The following is a 21,202-nucleotide window of genomic DNA, read 5'->3' as shown; positions in this document are numbered from 1 at the left end:
TGTTCATTGTCCAGCATTGTCATTTTTGTCTGTAGCACCGAACATTTTCAAAATGAAATACTGATGGGGTGAAAGAGCATGGGAGGATGCCAGCTGGACAGAAGCGTCAGCGGTAAGGGCAGCACTAGTGTCAGCAAGCGGTAAAACTCGCGGTGTGGTCCTGGGCAGGTCACGAACCCGCCTTGGTCTCAGCTAAGCTAGAAGAGGAGGAAGTGGACGATCTCTGAGGTAACCGTCCAGCTACAAAATCCCATTATTCAACTACTTCTTCTAAAATTCAAAAGATAACCAGATGTGAAGAGGAAAAACACACAGGACTGTCAAAAAAAAGCATTTAAAACAGCTAGCCAAATGCTTGGCACATAGAACACAAACAATAAATATTAACTTCTGTCTATTGAAAATATTGTAAAACTCCTTCAGCAACAACAAAAAAAAGATAGTGACTAATTAATTTATAACTTATAAAAATAAGTAACACAAAATTGGAAAGATCAACTGGCAACCCACTCCAGCATTCTTGCCTCGAAAATCCCGCGGACGGAGGAGCCTAGTAGCTACAGTCCACGGGGTTGCAAAGAGTTGGACACAACTGAGTGACTTCACTTCACTTCACTTTAATATCTATTCAATTTCTATTGAATTAAAAACTATGTCAGTTTGAGCCACAAGTAAAGCAAAACAAAGTATTAATTAGTACATGTAACAAATTTGTCAGATACTTTTATTTCCAGCACTAATGTTATTTGTAGCATCATAATTAATTTCCCTTTTGGAAAAACAACTAATCCTTGAGATAATGGGAAAGATAATAAACTAAAACGATTCTGTACCTGATGCTAGCATCCACACGGTTGCTCAAAACCCAAAAATCATGGAGTCATCCTTTTTTTTTTTAATTTGTTTATTTTAATTGGAGGCTAATGACTTTAGAATATTCTAATGGTTTTGCCATACACTGACATGAATCAGCCATGGGTGTACACGTGTTCCCCATCCTGAACCCCCTCCCAACTCCCTCCCCATCCCATCCCTCAGGGTCATCCCAAGAGTCATCCTTGAGTATGTTGTCTCTTTCTACACCAAAAATACCCATAGATATTTTACAAAAAAAAAAAAAAAAGTATTCTCAAATTCATCCACCTCCCTCTTGTTGCCAGCATCTTATCAGGGCACCACTATCTCTCACCTTAGCTCCTAAAATTGTCAGCTTTTACCTTCAGCCAACTCAGGCCATTCCTCACATAGTAGCTACAATGATGATATCATTTAAGGACAAAACAAACGACACACCAAACCTGTGAAAACCCTGAATATTTCTGTAACTTCTTCCTACCTATCTTGGTCTCTCCCACTATGTCAGCCACACTGAAGTTTTTTCTGCTTCTCAAACTCACCAAGCTCTTTCCTCCTTCAAAGTTTTTGTACCCGCTGTTCTTTTTTTTTTTTTAATCCACTCAGCTTTACTGAAATATTATTGGCATACAACATATGCAAGTTTAATGTATATAATGTGATAATTAGATGCATGTATATACTGTGATGATTGTCACAAGTTTGGTTAACATCTCCATACCTTCACATAATTACAACTGTGTGTGTAGCAGGGGTCATAATATTTCAAATCTACTTTCTTAAAAATTTTCAAGCATACAACATTTTTAATTAAAGTCACCATGTTCTGCATTAGATCCCCAGAACTTACTCATCTGATAACCAGGAGTCTGTATTCAGACCAGCATCTCCCTATTTCCCCCACTTCCCAGCCTCTGGCAACTACAATTCCACTCTACTTCTACGAGTTTGGCTTTTTAAGATTCTGCACAAAAAAGCGAGAGCACACATCATCTCTCTCTGTCTGACTTATTTCACTCTTCTGTTCCTTCTGATGAGAACGTTCCACCACCGACACCATCACCTCCGCCCCTCCCACACAGCCGCCTTCAACAGCTCCTTCTCAGGTACAGGTTTCCCCTTCATACCAACTCCTCAGAGCAGCTTTCTGGGACCCCGCTATCTGAAGTGGCTCCTGAGACCGTATCTCCAAGTCATTTGCTTCCCTTCAAAAAATATTTACTGCAATTCATAATTATTTCTCCAGTTTATTTTTTTACCTGTCCCAATTTCTAGAATATGGGCTTCCCTGGTGTCTCAGTGGCAAAGAATCTGCCTGTAATGCAGGAGATGTGGGTTCAATTCCTGGGTCAGGAAGATCCCCTGGAGAAGGAAATGGCAACCCCACTCCAGTATTCTTGCCTGGAGAGTCCCATGGAGAGAGCAGCCTGGCGGCTGCAGCGCAGGGAATCTCAATTGTCTGCCACGACTTAGTAACTAAACCACCACCAATAACAACCCCAAGAATAAAAGCTATAAAGACAGGATATCCAGTTTATCCATCATTATGTCCCCAGAACCAATAAATTCTCTGATCTTCAAACAGAAGTCTATTACTGTACATTAAATGAGTGAATAAACAGTAAATGAATATAGGACTATGTTAAAATAATGGACTACTAGTGCTATTAGTAGAAATACAAAAACCAGAAAGAGAAGTAAGTCTTTGAGAAGAAAAATAAAATACACTGAATTTGGTGCCACATAGTTGAAAATATGGGACTGGTGGGCACACAGGTCAGGAAAGAGATACAGATTGGGCTTCTACTGACTGTGTTGGCTGAAAAAAAAAAAAAAAAAAGAGTAACTGCATCACAAATATTAATAGAATTCAGCAGGATAAGTGTCAAGCAAAAAAATAAGTAACACAACTATAAAATGACTGCAGCTTGCCTAGGCAGGAGAAAAACTGAACATAAAGAACACTATGAAATTAACACTATGAAATTAAGACAAGCCAAAACTGCTTCAGTTTGAGAAAAAAATAACACATGTATGTGTGTGTGTATATATTTAGTAATTTACTAAGAAGAGTAAAATAACCCTACCTTACTACTATCCGTTGCTGATCATATCCTAGCTAGAAGGAGCAGATCCATGTTGAAGGACAGTGCATTGGGGTGAGGAAGACACCTGAGAAAATGCGGAGTCAAGTCTCAGGGGCAATGACCACAGGTCTACGCAGAAAACATGAGCTGCCAGAAGAGACTCCACAAGTCAGGACTGTTCCCTACAGACAGAAAGCTAAAAAGGCCAGATGGAGTACGGTGGGCTCCTACAGGTCACCACGCTCACATGAAAACTCAGGATCTTGTGCTTACCTAGCTGGTCCATTCTCTGCTTCCTCTCTTCCCTTTCTTTCCACAACGTCCCCGTGAACAGAGCATTTTCTCTTCTCCCCAACCTGTACCTTCAGTTCTGAAAGGGTAATTCAGGTTTTTCCTCCATTTTCACAGCGTAAAACCAATTTCAAGTTTGAAACATATTAGAAGAAGCAAAATTTTGAATATTTATATGTAACATGTTAAGATATTACAGCCTAAGAAATAACTATGTAAGAAAAACTTAGCCAAAGGCTGAGAAGGCTTGGGAAGGATGCTCCCAGCAGACACCTCCTTGCCCTGTCTAACGTGACTCAGTATGCCAAAGCAAGGCTCTGGCATTGGCAGTTCTCTCAGTCCTCGAAGCTGGGAGAATCTCTGAGACGTTCGCTGACCACTGACCCTCTTCCCTGTCGCTGACGCTGAGATCTGAGGCTCACCCCATCGCAGTTTGTCTCGCTTTTTGTCTCCTGCCTCCATGTTTCCAACCTGGACTTCGTGGTTTACAATCAACTCTTTTCTTTCAAGCTTCTCTTTTTTGTTTGCCTATTCTATATCCTGTCGTCTCCCCTGCTTCCTTCACTTCCACATGAATCACGTGAAACATCTAGATGTTACCAATAAACATCTCCAACCTTGGCTCAGAAAGTAAAGAGTCTGCCTCACTGCAGGAGACCCAGGTTCGATCCCTGGGTCGGGAAGATCCCCTGGAGAAGAGAATGGCAACCCGCTGCAGTATCCTTGCCTGGAGAACCCCATGGACAGAGGATCCTGGAAGGCTACAGTCCACGGGGTCGCAAAGAGTCAGACACAACTGATCCGCTAACACACATACTTCAACCAATAAATAACATTACTCCTTTCTTCCTGGTCAGGAAACTAACCAAATATATCAGGAATATCTTTCAAGTCTCTTACTCACCTAAGCATTTTACCCATTTCCAAAAGCATTCCTTCTTTGCCCCTAGATAGAGCATTTCACTCCCAGATTTGGCAAGGTTCTCAATGCTGGAATGGGTTGGACATCTGCATACAATGAAAGTATTACTGTATTCCTCTTCTTGCACTGAACTGTGATATAATTAAGGACGGGGATTATTATCAGCATTCCCAACACACAGTCAGCGCCCCACACACAGTCAGCACCCCACACACACAGTCAGTGCCCCACACAGTCAATCAGCGCCTCCCACACACAGTCAGTGCACCCCACACATAGTCAGTGCCCCACACACACAGTCAGCGCCCCACAGTCAGCACCCCACACACAGTCAGTGCCCCACACACACAGTCAGCATCCCACACACAGTCAGTGCCCTACACACAGTCAGCGCCCCACACACACAGTCAGTGCCCCACACACAGTCAGTCAGCGCCCTACACACACAGTCAGCACCCCACACACACAGTCAGTGCCCCACACAGTCAGTCAGAGCCCGACACACACAGTCACTCAGCACCCCACACACACAGTCAGCGCCCCACACACACAGTCAGCCAGCACCCCACACACAGAGTCAGCCCCACACACAGTCAGTCAGCACCCCACATACAGTGTCAGTACCCCACGCACACAGTCAGCCAGCACCCCACACACACAGTCAGTCAGCGCCCCACACACAGAATCGGCATCCCATACACAGTCAGCGCGCCACACACACAGTCAGTATCCCACACACAGTCAGTCAGTGCCCCACACAGTCAGTGCCCCACACACACAGTCAGCACCCCACACACACAGTCAGCACCCCACACACACAGTCAGTGCCCCACACAGTCAGTCAGAGCCCGACACACACAGTCACTCAGCACCCCACACACACAGTCAGCGCCCCACACACACAGTCAGCCAGCACCCCACACACAGAGTCAGCCCCACACACAGTCAGTCAGCACCCCACATACAGTGTCAGTGCCCCACGCACACAGTCAGCCAGCACCCCACACACACAGTCAGTCAGCGCCCCACACACAGAATCGGCATCCCATACACAGTCAGCGCGCCACACACACAGTCAGTATCCCACACACAGTCAGTCAGTGCCCCACACAGTCAGTGCCCCACACACACAGTCAGCACCCCACACACACAGTCAGCACCCCACACACACAGTCAGCGCCCCACACACACAGTCAGTGCCATACAGAGTCAGTCAGCGCCCCACGCACACAGTCAGAATCCCACACACACAGTCAGCGCCCCGCACACACAGTCAGTGCCCCACACACAGTCAGTCAGTGCCCCACACAGTCAGCGCCCCACACACACAGTCAGCACCCCACACACACAGTCAGCGCCCCACACACACACAGTCAGTGCCCCACACACAGTCAGCACCACACACACACAGTCAGCACCCCACACACAGTGTCAGCGCCCCATGCACACAGTCAGCGCCCCACACACACAGTCAGCGCCCCACACACACAGTCAGTCAGCGCCCCACACACACAGTCAGTGCCCCACACACACAGTCAGTGCCATACAGAGTCAGTCAGCGCCCCACACACACAGTCAGAATCCCATACACACAGTCAGCGCCCCGCACACACAGTCAGCGCCCCGCACACACAGTCAGTTAGGGCCCCACACACACAGTCAGCATCCCATACACATAGTCAGCACCCCACACACACAGTCAGCATCCTACACGATACCTGTAACATTACAGCCACCAAACAAGCGTTACCGAATGGATGAAATTCCAAGATGAATTACGACTTGCTCTGGTGTAAAGTAAGGCTTTAACAAGTGTTGTAATATTAAATGATAAAATCAGTACTTAAAATGGTATTTAAGTATGACAATTTTAATCATGACTTCTCTCTTAAACTGCTTTCAATAGAGTATCTTCGGTCTTACCTCCAATATTATAGTAAACAGTATTACTTATAGATTTCCAAGAAACAAAAATGTAGTGAATGTGTACCTAAGTGTACACATTACATATGTCATCCAATTCCACTTCAAACACAGACTTCAAAATTACTGGACAATTCATTTAATTTAAAATTTTTTCAGCTTCTCTATCAGCAAAGGAACTTGAGAGTTGTCTAGAATTCCATATTCTAGTCTTTCACTGTGATAAAGAAACATGACTTTCAAAGACCTAAGAACATGAAAGATAACTATTCAACTGGGACTTCATATCTGACATTGAGAAGCGGCAAACATCTTGCTTAAGGAAGTTAGTGAAAGTACCCCCTTGTTACTTATGCATCACTCTCTTAAATCAAGTCTTTTCTGTAATCTTTATTATTCAATAAAAATTCAATATTATTCAATGAAAAAGTCATATTTTCCACTTGAAATAGTTTGGGTTAAAAATAAGTAACAGCTTTCATGGTAGTATCTCTAAATGGAATATTTCCTTGTTCAAAGAAACCCATGAGTAAAACTTACATTCCTTGTATTACTTCAAAGGTATTATTATCCTTATCAGAGCTCAGTAAAGGTTTCTATAGACAAGTGAAAATGTATAATAATTACTTTTTAGGTCACCTTAATCACCCCCACCAACTTGGTCAACTGCACAGGCTACCACCTCTAACTCACACTCGTTATCAAACCCAGCTCCTATTCCCTGAACGCGATCTCTTTGAGAGGACAAGGCTGAGACGGGAGAGAGACACGCGCGGTCTCGGGGCCGCGCCAGGGCCGCCCCGCAGCTGCATGCCTGCAAGTCAGCACCGGTGCTTCTCTCGCCTCACCCCAGTCCTGGCCCTACTTCTCTTTCTAACCTGTGCTTCTCCTACTTCTCTAGTCAGGAATGGCCCAATTCTGATAAACCAAAATCTAACTCTGACAAGCCAAATATCTAAAATTAGGCAATGAATTCCGATTTCATTTTATATTCACTTAAAAAATCACGTTTTCAAAGAAAATTTGTTCGTGACATGACATCAGGTGAAAAATAGATCGGGTAGGAATGTCTATATACAATAAGGGCCTAAGTCTTAAAAAAAGGAAGTTGCAGGCTTCCCTGGTGGCTCAGTGGTTAAGAATCCACCTGCCGACACAGGAGACACAGGTTCGATCCCCGGTCCAAGAAGATCCCATATACCACGGAGCAACTAGCCCCGTGTTTCAAGACTATTGAGCCTGTGCTCCAGAGCCCAGGAGCTGCAACTACTGAGCCCGCGCGCTCCAGAGCCCACGCTTCACAGCAAGAGAAGCCACCGCAACGAGAAGCCCAAAAAACGCAACGAAGAGTGGCCCCCACTCACCACAACTGGAGAAAAGCCCACACTGCAACACAGACCCAGCAGGGCCAAAAGCAAATAAACACACTTCTGAAAAAGGTGAAAGCTGCACGTGTATGCGCTAGACCTGTGCTGTCCTCACTTCCTTTCTTTGGTCTTATACTCTACTGGGCTCGGCTGTGTCCAGCTCTTTGCAGCCCAATGGAATGCAGCCCACCAGGCTCTCCGTCCATGGAATTTCCCAGGGAAGAATACCGCAGTGGGCTGTCATCTCCTGCATAGGATCTTCCCGACCCGGGGATTGAACCCACGTCTCTTGCATCTCCTGCGTCGGCAAGTGTATTCTTTACCAATAGTACCGCCTAGGAAGCCCCCCTTCTTTTGGCAGCAACATTTCACAACTTTCTTCTGTTGAACTACCCTTCTTGGTTGTCAATCTCTGTCGTCTGGGTGGCACTAATCATTCCCTCTCTTAAGTTCCTGGAATAGGTGCAGGTGGAACGGGCATCCAGGTCTGGACCATCACTATATTCCCTGCCCCAAGCAGTAGTTCAGGGATGAGCATGTGACCCAATTGGACCGATAAGACTCAATCGAAAAATTCTATAGGAACTAACCGGAAAGACAACTTTCAGCTGAGATTGCTAAACTATAAAGAACACAGTAAGTTCCCACCTGACAGTGAGCCAACCCAAAGAAGGACCAAGAGACGACAAGAGGAACGAAAACTCTGAAAACATTCTGTCTCTAGATTTAATCACACCTTTAGTTCAGGTGAGTTCAGACGTAGCTGCTGGAATTCGGAGTTACTGCGGGGAAACAACTCTCTCTGCATTTCTCAAGTCCCTCCTCAGTCAGAGTCTCCTAAGGAAAAGGTACTACAAGGATACCTGTATAACAGATAGACTCACAAATAGAAACAGTAACTCCCTAAAGATAGGGACCTCCAACGAGCTTTAGAGAAATAAAGCCCTTTCCTTCCCTTCCCTGGAAGACATTGACTTTACATTCTTTTCTTCACACATTTCTTATGCTACATCACATTTTTTACTCATATTGACCAATATTCTAGGTTAATAAGTCTAAAGACTTATTAACTTTCCCTCTTTAACTTATTAACTTTTCCCTCCCACTTTCCCTCTTTCCCCTACAGATCCACTCAGTGAGTAATCTCTCTCCCTCTGCAGGGTGTTCTCAGCCCCATTAGTCTTTTACACTTAGTAACATGAGGCAATAAACTACTTTTGGTGGTTTAATCACTGAGTCATGTCTGACTCTTGCGACCCCATGGACAGAGGAGCCTGGCAGGCTACAGTCCATGGGATTCTCCAGGCAAGAAAACTGGAGTGGGTTGCCATTTCCTTCTCCAGGGGATTTTCCTGACCCAGGAATCGAACTCAGGTCTCCTGCATTGTAGGCAGATGCTTTACCAACTGAGCTACAAGGCTTACTTATTATTTTATTCAACAAATATTTGCTGGGAGGCTCCCAAGCTGTGCGTCATGCATTTTTCTACACACACACACACACACACACACACACACACAACAGAGGGGTATCCCTCTAATATAGGGTAAGAAGTGACTGATCATAATCAGCAAAACATCTAGTAAACTCACAGCTCTTGAAAATCAGACTGCTTGCCTACTAAGAATGGAACAGGAGGACACTTAATAAAAATGCCAGGATGCTGGTATATTGTCTACTATGCTGCAGTCTTCAGTAAGGCCCTTCAAAAAAGCAGCACACTTTGAGTGAAGTCTTAATAAAAGGAAAACCTTTTCAGTCTTTCACCGCAAATCCAAGGTGGCTGATAATCTTGCAATTTACAATGCTGAAAATCAAATATCCCTAAACCAAAATTCGTGTTTTTAACCACACAAAATGAAAGGTGGGGAAACCCTGGTGCTCCAGGCCCCTCCACAAGCATCTTATCAAGAGATATACTAACGACCTGGGAACAGGGACAAATTAGTTGTGCACTGTTACTTCAAGAAGTTGCTTAGAAAGGCCTAGAGATGGAGGCCAAGAAGAAGATTGAGACGCCTAGGATTTGCTTGATTTCAAATCTCATTACTGTTGACATATTGAACTGAGAAATTATTTGTGGGAGGCTGTGCTATGCATTGCAGGATGTTTATCAGCACCCTGGGCACTACCTCTCCACGTTAGCAACACCTGCCTACTCACCCCACAGCCCACTACTGTGACAATAATAATAATGTCTGCAGACATCACTAAAGGTCCCTGGAGGGTAAAAAAAGAGAAAAAAGCCACCTGCTGGAGACCCACTCACTGGGTCAGGGTGACAACACTGCTTAAAGACATACCAGGCAACAGTTTGATTCAAAGACTAGGATTTGGGCTTTGGGAACTTGGGAGAAGTTGATCAAACACAAATAAATCAAAAACTTACTAAGTTCATAAGAAAGTTGTATTGCCAAAGAAACTCCCAACAAAGATTTGTTACTGCCCAACCCTCAAAATGTCTCCCTGGACTCCAACCTCTCCTCAACAGCGAAACGGCTCCTGAGGCCACACAGTCTCCAGTAAGGGCATTCTTCTCAACACCCATCTTGGCCATGACCAGGAGGAAACACAACAACGACCTTCCTGGGTGCAGGGGAGAAAAACGGACAGACATGATGGCTAACCAAGAATTTTTTTCCATTGCCAAGGAAAAGAGTTTGTGCCACCCCTGACCAATGAAATAGGTACACAGCACAAACTGGAAAATCTCCGTGGGTTACTTCCCCTTTTTCTCTTTTCCGATTCAGAGTTTTATTGCCCTTACGTTATTCTTCTTCTATCACTGAACGCTGGCTTTATTATAAGTTATATTTATGACTTAACCATAAGTTCCTTGACCCTAAGGCTGTCTTTTCAAACAGAATTGAGAGAAATCACCCAGTGATCCTAGACTTACGTAGTAATTAAACAAGTCTTTGAGTTGTCTTCCTCTGTTGGGGTTCAAGTGGTAAATGCATGGCAACTTTTAAGTGAAACACTGCATCACATTAGGGGAGGGCATGTTTTCAAGGGCTTCTATGTAAGGCAGGACACAGCAGCACGCTGCAAGGACTACGGGCTCAAGGATAAAAAAATGACCCGACTCATTCCATGAAATGCAACCCCAGGGCCTTTGCTGAAATCATGAGTAGAAGGGCTATCGAGGTTGGGTTTGCTAAACTGAAACAGTGTAAGCCAACAGGGGGCGCCACAAGGAGAAACTCGACCTGAAAGCACATCTAACAGGAGAGAGCACCGCCAAGCCTGCCGAGCTCATCGTCGGAGCCCCTCAGTCATCCAGACCCGAGGCGGGGACAACCCTCTTGGTCCCAGGGCCCTGAGATACTGTGAACGGGGCTGTGGTCTCATGCAACTGAAAGGTATTAGAAAACCTACTATCAGTTACCAGTTATCAGACAAAAGCAGTGCTAACTTTCAGACCAAAAAATAAAAATAAAAACAAAGCCTTGAGCAATAAGAATTAAATTCACTCCAGTTCAGTTCAGTTCCTCAGTCATGTCCGATTCTCTGCAACCCCATGGACCGCAGCACACCATCACCCTGTCCATCACGCCCTGTCCATCACCAACTCCCGGGGTTTACTCAAACTCATGTCCATCGAGTCGGTAATACCATCCAACCATCTCATCCTCTGTCATCCCCTTCTCCTCCCACCTTCAACCTTTCCCAGAATCGGGGTCTTTACAAATGAGTCAGTTCTCATCAGGGGGCCAAAGTATTGGAGCTTCAGCTTCAACATCAGTCCTTCCAATGAATATTCAGGACTGATTTCCCTTAGGACGGACTGGTTGGATCTCCTTGCTGTCCAAGAGCTAAAATTATTTGCCTAAATTCATACAGTTAATCACTGGTAGCACAGATGCTACCCTAGGTGGGTCTAGCTCTAATGCTCTCTGCACAACATCTACTCTTCCTCAAGAAAACAGTGTGAAACTTCTCTGTGCTTTAAAATCCCCTGTAGCCAAAAAGAAAGACCTTACCTGAAGTGAATATAGCATTTGTTAAACAACCAGAAAAGGAAGAATCCCACAACTTCCTGCTTTCTGTCCCATTCCTGCAACAACTTGCCTCCTGAATAACAGAACATTTCTGCATTATTTTTATAATCTAAGCTACTGTAAGGACATGTAATAGCAAGTGTCTCTAAGCAAAGCCACTTCAATCTTAGGGTAAATCAGATCCAAAATAATAATAGAACATCAGAACCTTAGAAAAAAGGCCATCACCACAGACTAGCAACTATTCTGTTATATTCAATTGTAGAACTCAGAAAAGGACACCCAAATCACCTTATAAATGAGAACACTATTGTTTAGTTAGTATTTTAAGATATTTGTCAGAATGACATTAACTTGTAAAATGGAGCAGCTACTTAGTCAAATCTCTTTCAATATTATTGTTGAGTGTGAGAGAGAAGGGAAACGGGATAGAATTTATGAATATAAGACTCCTGACATTTTCAAAAAATCTAAAAACTATGAAAATTTCTGACAGAGCTGGAACATTAAATAATGACGTTACACAAGTCAACTTTTGTTTCCCTAGAAACATCTAGATTCATTGGATTCACTATTCCATTTTTAAACATATTGAAAAATGTTATTCTCTTGCTATGATCTACCACTTTCTTATGCCTCTATTTTTCCTTCACTTCTAGCAGTTGTGTTCCTTTTCAATAATTTTTTTTTACAAAGAAGCAACATTTTATCACTTGACAGAGTTTATTATACAGGATAACTTCAAACTGAGAACACAGTCAAGGAGACATTGGACACTGGCAGCTGGGTGGGGTCATGCATATCTCAGGATCTCACTTCCAATAAGAGGAAATTATTTCAGTAACACTTCAGATATTTCAACATGAACTTTGAGTCACTCCCAGGTAGATGAAATTGCTGTTAAATCTAGGACTGCTAATGGTTCGCTATATTTTTACTTTCATCATTTATATGAAAGACCTAAATTCAAATCCCAGGTATCACTTTATTGCAAAATCTCCTTGGATATAACCTAATATTGGTTCCAGATCACAAAATGAAAATACAAGCTATCCAATCTACAAGGTTGTGATGAAAATCAAAACAAATGCATAGAAAATTCTAACATTTTCAGCAGTACCAAAGAAATGTCAATGCCCCTCCCTCCTAACAATATCTGAATCCAACCAATGTACTCAAAAACTTTTACAGACAGAAACTGCTTCTTACTTGGAGGTTAAAATGTTGCGGAGGGGATAAAGGGTTATGCATAAAAATAATTATAATACAATATATATGTGCATGCGTGCATACTTAGTTGCTTCAGTCGGGTCCAACTCTTCATAACCCTATGGACTGTAGCCCACCAGGCAGGCTCCCAGGTCCATGGACAAGGCAAGAATACTCCAGGCAAGAATAATAGAGTGGGCTGCCATTTCCTCCTCCAGGGGATCTTCCTGACCCAGAGATCAAACTCCTGTCTCCTGCATCTCCTGCATTGCAAGGCAGATTCTTTACCCACTGAGCTACCTAGGAAGCCCATATACATATAGATATATACATACATACATGTATATAACTATTGGTAAGAGAAAGAAATCAGTCTCCTGCTTTGTAAAAAGCTCTACTATATATAGGTCTAGAGGAAAGTTCTTACACTTTGTCCAACATAATCATTTATAAATAATCGGGATAATGATTTATCAAGTTATTTGTCATTAAAAATTACCTGAGACAACTGCATTGTTCAGTTCCGTTTAATTACTCTCCTACTGCCAACTTATTCAATACATAGAAAGTAAAGAGGCTTGAGAAAGTGATGGTACTTAGTCAGAATATATAAATTTGGAACAAATTCAGAATGGATAAAAAAATACAACAGTGACTGGATCAGAATCATTAGAAATTCCACCAGACACCATAAACTCTACACTAAAACAAACAAAAAGGTAATGCTTAAAATGTTTCTTTTGCTCCTACCACAGCAAAATTTTAAACCCTCAAAGAAAGTTAAAAAGATGGTTAATCTGTATAAGAATGTACATAGGAAGCACGTGATTCTGAAGGAAATATAATTCAAGAGAAAGTCAGAATACTGTATAAACATTCTCATGAAGTAATAGTGTGGCTGCTAGGGTGGCTACTGACGCATCTGTTGCCAAAACTGAATAATGGTAGAAGAGTCAAATGCATTTTTGTTTGCAGAATGTGAAATTAACAAAAAGCCCCAATGCCTGATGGGAGAAGCTTGGGAAACCCTCCCAAGCTGAAGACATTCAGAGAACAGAAGGGACACAAACCCCTGAATGTCCGACTGCTGTCAAATAATACCAAGAAAGCGCAGCAAGCAGCAAGCACTACAGTGACAGAGGACCAGCTCTTCACCTTTGTGACAGTGTAGCAAGCTTTGCTATTAAGCCAGAAACACTCTTCTGGTCTACACACCCACAGACAAAAAAGCCAGGAAGAAGAAACTTTGCATGTACACTAATAACGTAATGTAAAGTCATCCAGTCTTCATTTTAGAGGCAAAAAAAAAAAAAACTGTTTAACAACTTTGAGGATTGGAGTTCTGTTTACAGAATTATTAACGGTCTGAAGGGATCACCTGAATTTTTCAATTAAATCTGACTTCATTTTATGAAGGTAATTATATCCTAGGTCCACAAAGATTTCAAGAAATACCACTTGCTAATGCTAAGGGTCTAATGAATATAATTTTTCTAAATATTTACTTCAACTTATATATTATACATACTACTTCTATGTAGGATGAACTATTTCAGAGCAATTTCATTCACAGAAATGTAATTTTAAAGAAACTTTTTCTGATTAAGCGAATGTAAAGAACATCATTTATACTAAACACCTAGAATATAAATATTCTACGATTAAGAGTTTCCCCTTTTCCTAAAACCATTTGTTCCACTATGGAAATACTTTTTCTGTAAGCAAAATAACTTATATTGGAAAACTAACTTCAGTTTTTCTATAGTAATGTTATTTACTATAAAGACCATGGTGCTATTAGTCAAATATTTTTAAATGTTCATCATCGGTTACCCTTAAAAATGTAAGGCTCTTCATTATCAATTACATAAAATTAGTAATCTCTTCTTCTGTAGCATTACAAGACTGATATGAAAACGTGAAGAGCATTCACTCCAGGAAAAGGCAGAAATAACCTGGGCCTCAATGACAGTGCTATAAGGTGTTTCCCAAGTATTTGGTACTAGGAGTAGCCATTTAACCTTCTTTAATGACCCACTTTCCTCAATAAGAGCAGATCCAAGTTTATCCCTATGGTACTGTCATCTTCAATCACTTGCATTCTGATATGCTTCCTAGAGTGGGAGATGATAAGATGGAATTAGAGGGCGTACTAGCAAACTACATGTTAGAATACGTCACACAGGTGCATATCTTGTACTGTGGTGGGGGAAAACATTGAGAATCACTGACTTAAATCACAAAATCTTTGTTTTCCTGCTGATGAGACAGTAAGGACTACTTAGTTCAAATCTTATCTCTCTACTCAAGACAGAGTTTGTCACAACACCCAAAAACTACAGGATGGTCTGTGTATTTAATTATAACTGCATCCTTTAAGAACCAAAATCCCATACTCTGAACACACATTTTGAACCAGGGATACCTGTAAAATATTGCTCCCTAAAAAATAATCCTATGGGAGACTGGAGGAGACATTTCTGTAAGAGATAGAAAACACTCAGTTAAGAGTTGTGTGTAGTACTACATTTGAAAACAAAGTTTTAAACAGATTAAGTAAATGTAGTTTAAAGTGGTGGGGAGCATTAGTTAAGAGATTTAAGAAGGTAACATTTAGTTTTTCTGTACCACTTTTAGGCAAATATTTGTGGTTGAAAGGAATGTAGGGAAACCATCCAACAACAGATGATAATCTAATGTGAAAGAAAAATAATTCAGGAATTCAGATGAACTGGACATATTTTGAGGACCTTAAAATCATCTAAGGTCAATTTCTGATTATCACTACTGAGATACAATAAGCCAAGAACTATTAAAAAAAAAAAAAAAAAACACACAGCTAATCTGAGATACTTCTATTATTTGGTTGGTACAAATGTAAATATCTTTCAATTTCAGTCAATTCAATGCACATTAATTTCCAAAGTCTAAAATTTATGGACTTTTAGGATGGTAGAATAAACACAATACTAGAAAAGATAAAATAAAAACTACCATGAAAGGAACTGAATGTAAACGCTGAGTGCTCCCTAAATTTAGGCATTTTACCTCGATTGTCTCATTTCTTCTTCATAACAACTTTATGAGGCAATTTTATTAATATCATCCCCATTTTACAGATGAAGAAACTATGATTTACAACAAGGACTTATTGTATAGCACATGGAACTCTGTTCAACTGTTATGCAGCAGCCTGGATAGAAGGGGAGTTTAGGGGAGAATGGATACATGTATATACATGGCTGAGTTCCTTCCCGTTCACTTGAAACTATTACAACATTGTTGATCTGCTATATCCCCACACAGAATTAAAAAGTTTTAAAAAATAAAAAAAAAAAACTATGGTTTAAAGAGATTTTTTAAAACTTGCTCAAGATCCCACAAAAGAAAATCCTAATTTCTGACTGAAATGAAGATTATCTGGCTCCAAAATAAAGAGTTTTCTTTTCACTATACCCTGCAATCTCACAAGAAACATATACATTGAAATTTACAGTCTTTTAGTCAAAACCTTCTGGAGGAGGAGGCAATATTAAGCTTACAGTGAGCAGTGGTAACTTATAAGACTAAAAATTAGTCACAGTTTGATAAGTATAAATGAATATTTAGGAAATAATTCCAAGTTATGCATGACATTAAATTTTTAAAAGCTGAACATGAAGTATCTCTCCAAAATAGAAAAATCCAGAAATTTCTGTAAGGAAGTAAGTAAATGTCATTTTACTTAGACATTCTGAATTCCAAAGAAAAACTTGAAAGGCTTCATATTTTGTCAGTTACACAGCAGTTTCATATGGTTAACTAGAACTATATTTATACTTAAGAAAAAAGAAACAGTGGGTAATTGCTTGGGTCTGATTCTTTTGTTCTGACTCTAATCTGTTCTCTATTGATTCTTTCCCATTTTTCCTCCAGATCTTGGAGCCCTCTTCTAACTTAGGCTGAGTCTCAAGTTTAGGAACTCCTCCAAGTGCAGATGTAAGTGCCGACACACTGCAATGAAGACCATAAAACTGCAAAGACTGGTAGAGTGTTACAGAAGAAACAAGAGTTTCAGTTATTTTCCAAAACATTAACTATCATGGAATTACTTTTCTTCTGTAGTTTCCTGAATTGATTTTAAAAGCATTTAACTTTCGTAATAAAAAAATAGTTGAAGGAGATGGAGGGGAAAACTTGGAGCTTTGATTAAAAAACATCTCAATATTTTATTCTTTCCAAAGTTCCAGAACTATGACCTGCTTGTTCCCTTTTATTTCCCAATGGCATGGGGTGAAAAATTGACCATACATAAGCATGCCAAAGTCAAATGAGATATGGAAAAATAATAATGAGGCAATCCAAAGATCTATACATTCTGAGGCACAGCTCAATTTCAATATTTAAGAACGAAATATTGTAAGTATGAAAAACAGATTTGGGGCATAATAAAATTGAAATACTTTAGCCATGTGATGTGAACAGCCGAGTCACTGCAAAAGACTCTGATGCTGGGAAAGACTGGAGGCAAAAGGAGAAGAAGGTGGCAGAGGATGAGATGGCTGGTTAGCATCACCAATTCAATGATCACGAACTTCGGCAAACTCCAGGAGACAGTCAGGGACAGGGAAGCCTGGTGTGCTGCAGTCCATGGGGTCGCAAAGAGGGGTCAGGCGGGACTTAGCAATTTAACATCAAAAAAAAAACTGAAAAGCAGGATTCACATACTTAAAGAAGGACAGGAATTTCCTAAGTATAGGAAAATTATAAATATATGTATATGTGAATTTATACCCATTTCTTATTTATCATAAATTGAAGTTTTGTATTAAAATATTCCTTTAGCAACACCATGAAATAACACGCAAGATAGCTTTGAGTCTACCAAGATTAACTTCAATCTCTCTAAATTACTTCCTTTTCCATGGAAAAGTTATATTAAAAAAGTTCATGTTTGTAAGCTTTCTTTTTCCACTACAAAAATATTCTTATTCCAAAACAACATACATAAGGTTGATTCATTTTTTAAGTATGTTGCCAAAACAGTGCATAATTTATAGTCCCTTCGACTCACCTGCAAAACATGCGCATTTAAAAATCAAATACAAAAGTATAATCTATTAACACAAGTCCAATTTCAAAACTTTTATTTGTATAACAAGTTCATTAGATTTCCTTTTTTTCCTGATTACCAAAACACAATTAACTTAAGGCCTTGATTTACAAAGATGATGACTGCTTTATAATAGTCTCAGGGAATTCAATTACTATGGTTTTGGTAAACACTATTTCCATCTACAAACGGAAATAAGCACTTTACAATATTTTGGTATAATACATATTTATTCTGGTTTTCAAACTTGATCATTTCAGTTCTTCTGTTCCTTAGTATATACCATGTAACAGCTGTTCCTATTATTGTTGTGTAGGTGGTGAGTATTCACCAGCAACTGAACTTGCCTGCATTGTTTGAAATTTTTGAATGTGAAATACTGGAGGGGGAAAAAGGCAAATGTGAAATGTTCACAGACCAGAGTTATTGCTACATTAATAGCTGAAGATGAAATGAAAAGGACAGGTCTACCAAAACCCTGACATTTCTTCAACTACTAACATCAAACTTTGAAATAGTGCAGAAGTTGCATTAACCCGACCCTAAATAATTTCACATGGTATATATTTAATGAAGAGAAACAGATCTTCTACAAAGGTCCTTCATGGAAGAAACTGGAAAAAGGTTTCCAAGTATGCCTATGTACTCCCTTTTAAAACACTTCTCTTGGCTCAAGAGAACGAGCAGAAAAGACTTCCCAGATTACAAAACACACATAGTCTTGCTTTCCATTGACTGACAAAACGCCTAGCTCTTCACATACATGTTTTCCTAAAGCCCATATAGGTAGATACACCTGGATTACAACACCGCTCAGTACAAGAATTACACTTTGGAAAAATTAAAGTCCCCATTCCATAAGTTGAAACATACTTTCTAGTCTTTAATCATTGAAGTAGTTTTGGTCTACTCTTAGTGATTTTTCTATTAGACTTTTACATCGCTGACTCCATTTGACAATTTCTCAATCTGGAGAAAGAGAGAAAAATAGCACTAAACGTTTAGAGTAATGTATGTCAAACTGATAGGGGGAGACTGGTACAAATATATATACAGTGTCTTCCGAATGTAAAAGATTAAGGTTTTTTAACCCTAAATCAAACGAAAATGAAAGTGCCAGCCTTATGAAATTAATTCATGGTGGGTTACACTGCACTGCCTATCAAAATCATAAATGCACAAAAGTACAAAGCGACGACTTCACAGTTAATTTGTGCAAAACGTATCACCCTACCAACACCAACCCAGGTAGCGTGATTCGGAAGGTGGATCCTGAATGTGGGAGACGAAGCACAGAGCTGGCCACGAGGCGCCTCAGGACACCTCCGAGCCCTAAACGGCAAGGAGGGAGCAGACCCGGCGGAGCCAGCTTCACACCTCGTCCGCCGCCCGAGGGTCAATGCGGGCCGAGGCGGGAGGGGCGTGGACGCCGGGGGTCAGGGGTGACAGGGGCGAGCTGCGGGCGGGCGGAGCGGCTCTGAGAGGCCGCGGCGCCAGGACCGGCCGAGGGTTCCGCGGAGACCAGGGCGTGCGGGCGCGACGGGCGGAGCCCGCGCTGCCCCGGCACCGCCCCGCACCCCGCAGCCCCCGCACCCGGCGAGCGGGCGGGGCCGCCGGGCCGCCTCAGCCCTGTGGCGCCGGCACGCGCCCCCTCAGCGTCCAGTCGCGGGCGGTGAGGAGCGCGGGCCTCGCCCAGTCAGGCGGGCGGCCGACCGGAGCCCCGAACAGGGGCGCGCCGCCGCGGGCGCGGGACGCCGCGGCGACCCCGCCGCAGGGAGCAGGAGGAGGCGGCGGCGGCTGAGGGCGGGGACGGAGCCCCGGGCGCCCCTCGGCGGGCGCGGAGCGTGACCCCGGCTCTCGGCCGGCCTCCCCCGTTGCCCCCCGGCAACCTCCCCGCGTTGCCCTGGGCAACAGCGCCCGCCGCGGGCGGCGCGGAACTCACCTACCTAGAACCTGACAAGCGGGAGCCCCTCGGACGCGGGAGCCCGTCACCACCCCGCGTCACGGGGGCCGCCCCAGCCAATGGGCGCCGCCATCACGGGCCCTCGCGGCCAATCCGGAGGCGCTCCGGTCTCCGGGCGCCCGCGAGCTGCCGGCCAATGGGCGCCGGCCGGAGGCGGGCGCTGCTGCCCGACCCCGGCCCTCCCCCACCAGCTCCCGGGGGGCGGGGCGCGGCCCGGGATCCAGGCCCGCCGGGCGGGCGGTGGCCGGCGGCCGGCGTCGTCACAGGAAGCTTGGGGAGGCTCGCCCGCCCGCGGCCGGGCCGGGGGCGATAAGCCGGGGCCGCCTGGAAGGGCCTGCCCCACGGCTCGGCGGCCGGGAGGGATTTCGGGGCTTGGGGGAGGGGGCGTGACTAAAACGATAACGGCGCCCGCGGGCGACGCCGGGGGCTGAAGGCCAATTTGGGGCGCGGACCCTCCACCCGGAGTGCGCGCGCGTCGCTCCTTCTCTTCGTGTATCTTACATGCAGCTGTTGTAGCCTTCATTCTCTTCAACTAGCTTTCGGCTGGAATTGCCATAAAGACGGGAACTCCTTCTCATTCCTGTAATTCCCAGTACCTGAGACCCTCTTTTTAAAAAAGGCAAGACACAAGGTGCTATAGTTGTGATCAGTTCGTTCAGTCAGTTCAGCTCCATTCAGTCGCTCAGTCGACTCCAACTCTTTGAGACCCCATGGACTGCAGCACGCCAGGCCGCCCTGTCCATCTCCAACCCCTGGAGTTTACTCAAGCTCACGTCCATCTAGTGGGTGATGCCATTCAACCATCTCACCCTCTGTCGTCCCCTTCTCCTCCTGCCCTCAATCTTTCCCAGCATCAGGGTCTTTTCAAATGAGTCAGCTCTTCGCACGAGGTGGCTGAAGTAGTGGAGTTTCAGCTTCAGCAGCAGTCCTTCCAATGAACACTCGGGAATCATTTCCTTTAGGGTGAACAGGTTGGATCTCCTTGCAGTCCAAGGAACTCGCAAGAGTCTTCTCCAACACCACACTTCAAAAGCATCAATTCCTCGGTGCTCAGCTTTCTTGATAGTCCAACTCTCACATCCATACATGACTACTGGAAAAACCATAGCCTTGACTAGATGGACCTTTGTTGGCAAAGTAGTGTCTCTGCTTTTTAATATGCTGTCTAGGTTGGCCATAGCTGTTCTTCCAAGGAGCAAGCATCTTTTAATTTCATGGCTGCAGGCACCATCTGCAGTGATTTTGGAGCCCTAAAAAATGAAGTCTGACACTGTTTCCACTGTTTCCCCATCTATTTGCTACGCAGTGACAGGACCAGATGCCATGGTCTTAGTTTTCTGAATGTAGAGCTTTAAGCCAACTTTTTCACTCTCCTCTCTCACTTTCATCAAGAAGCTGTTTAGTTCTTCTTCACTTTCTGCCACTAAGTGTGGTGTCATCTGCATATCTGAGGTTATTGATATTTCTCCTATCTTGATTCCAATTTGTGCTT

General features: G+C 43.1%; 1 protein-coding gene across 2 annotated transcripts in view; it reads right to left on the bottom strand.

Annotated features, from left to right (window-relative positions):
* The window catches only part of FER (FER tyrosine kinase), a 453,310-nt gene extending 433,544 nt beyond the window's left edge, over positions 1–19,766 (bottom strand). Inside the window, exon 1 of one of the 2 annotated variants that reach the window (XM_043913752.1) lies at positions 19,694–19,766. The gene's annotated coding sequence lies outside the window, so the exon portion shown is untranslated. Of the gene's footprint in view, positions 1–19,689 lie in introns of both variants that reach the window. The other variant, XM_043913753.1, reaches the window with a different exon arrangement.
* Between the last annotated feature and the right edge of the window lie 1,436 nt (positions 19,767–21,202).

The sequence above is a fragment of the Cervus elaphus genome, chromosome 9 (assembly GCF_910594005.1).
Source record: "Cervus elaphus chromosome 9, mCerEla1.1, whole genome shotgun sequence".
Taxonomy (NCBI): Eukaryota; Metazoa; Chordata; class Mammalia; order Artiodactyla; family Cervidae; genus Cervus; species Cervus elaphus.
The sequence above is the reverse complement of the archived record's forward strand: the minus strand, read 5'-3'. Positions and strand labels throughout refer to the sequence as shown.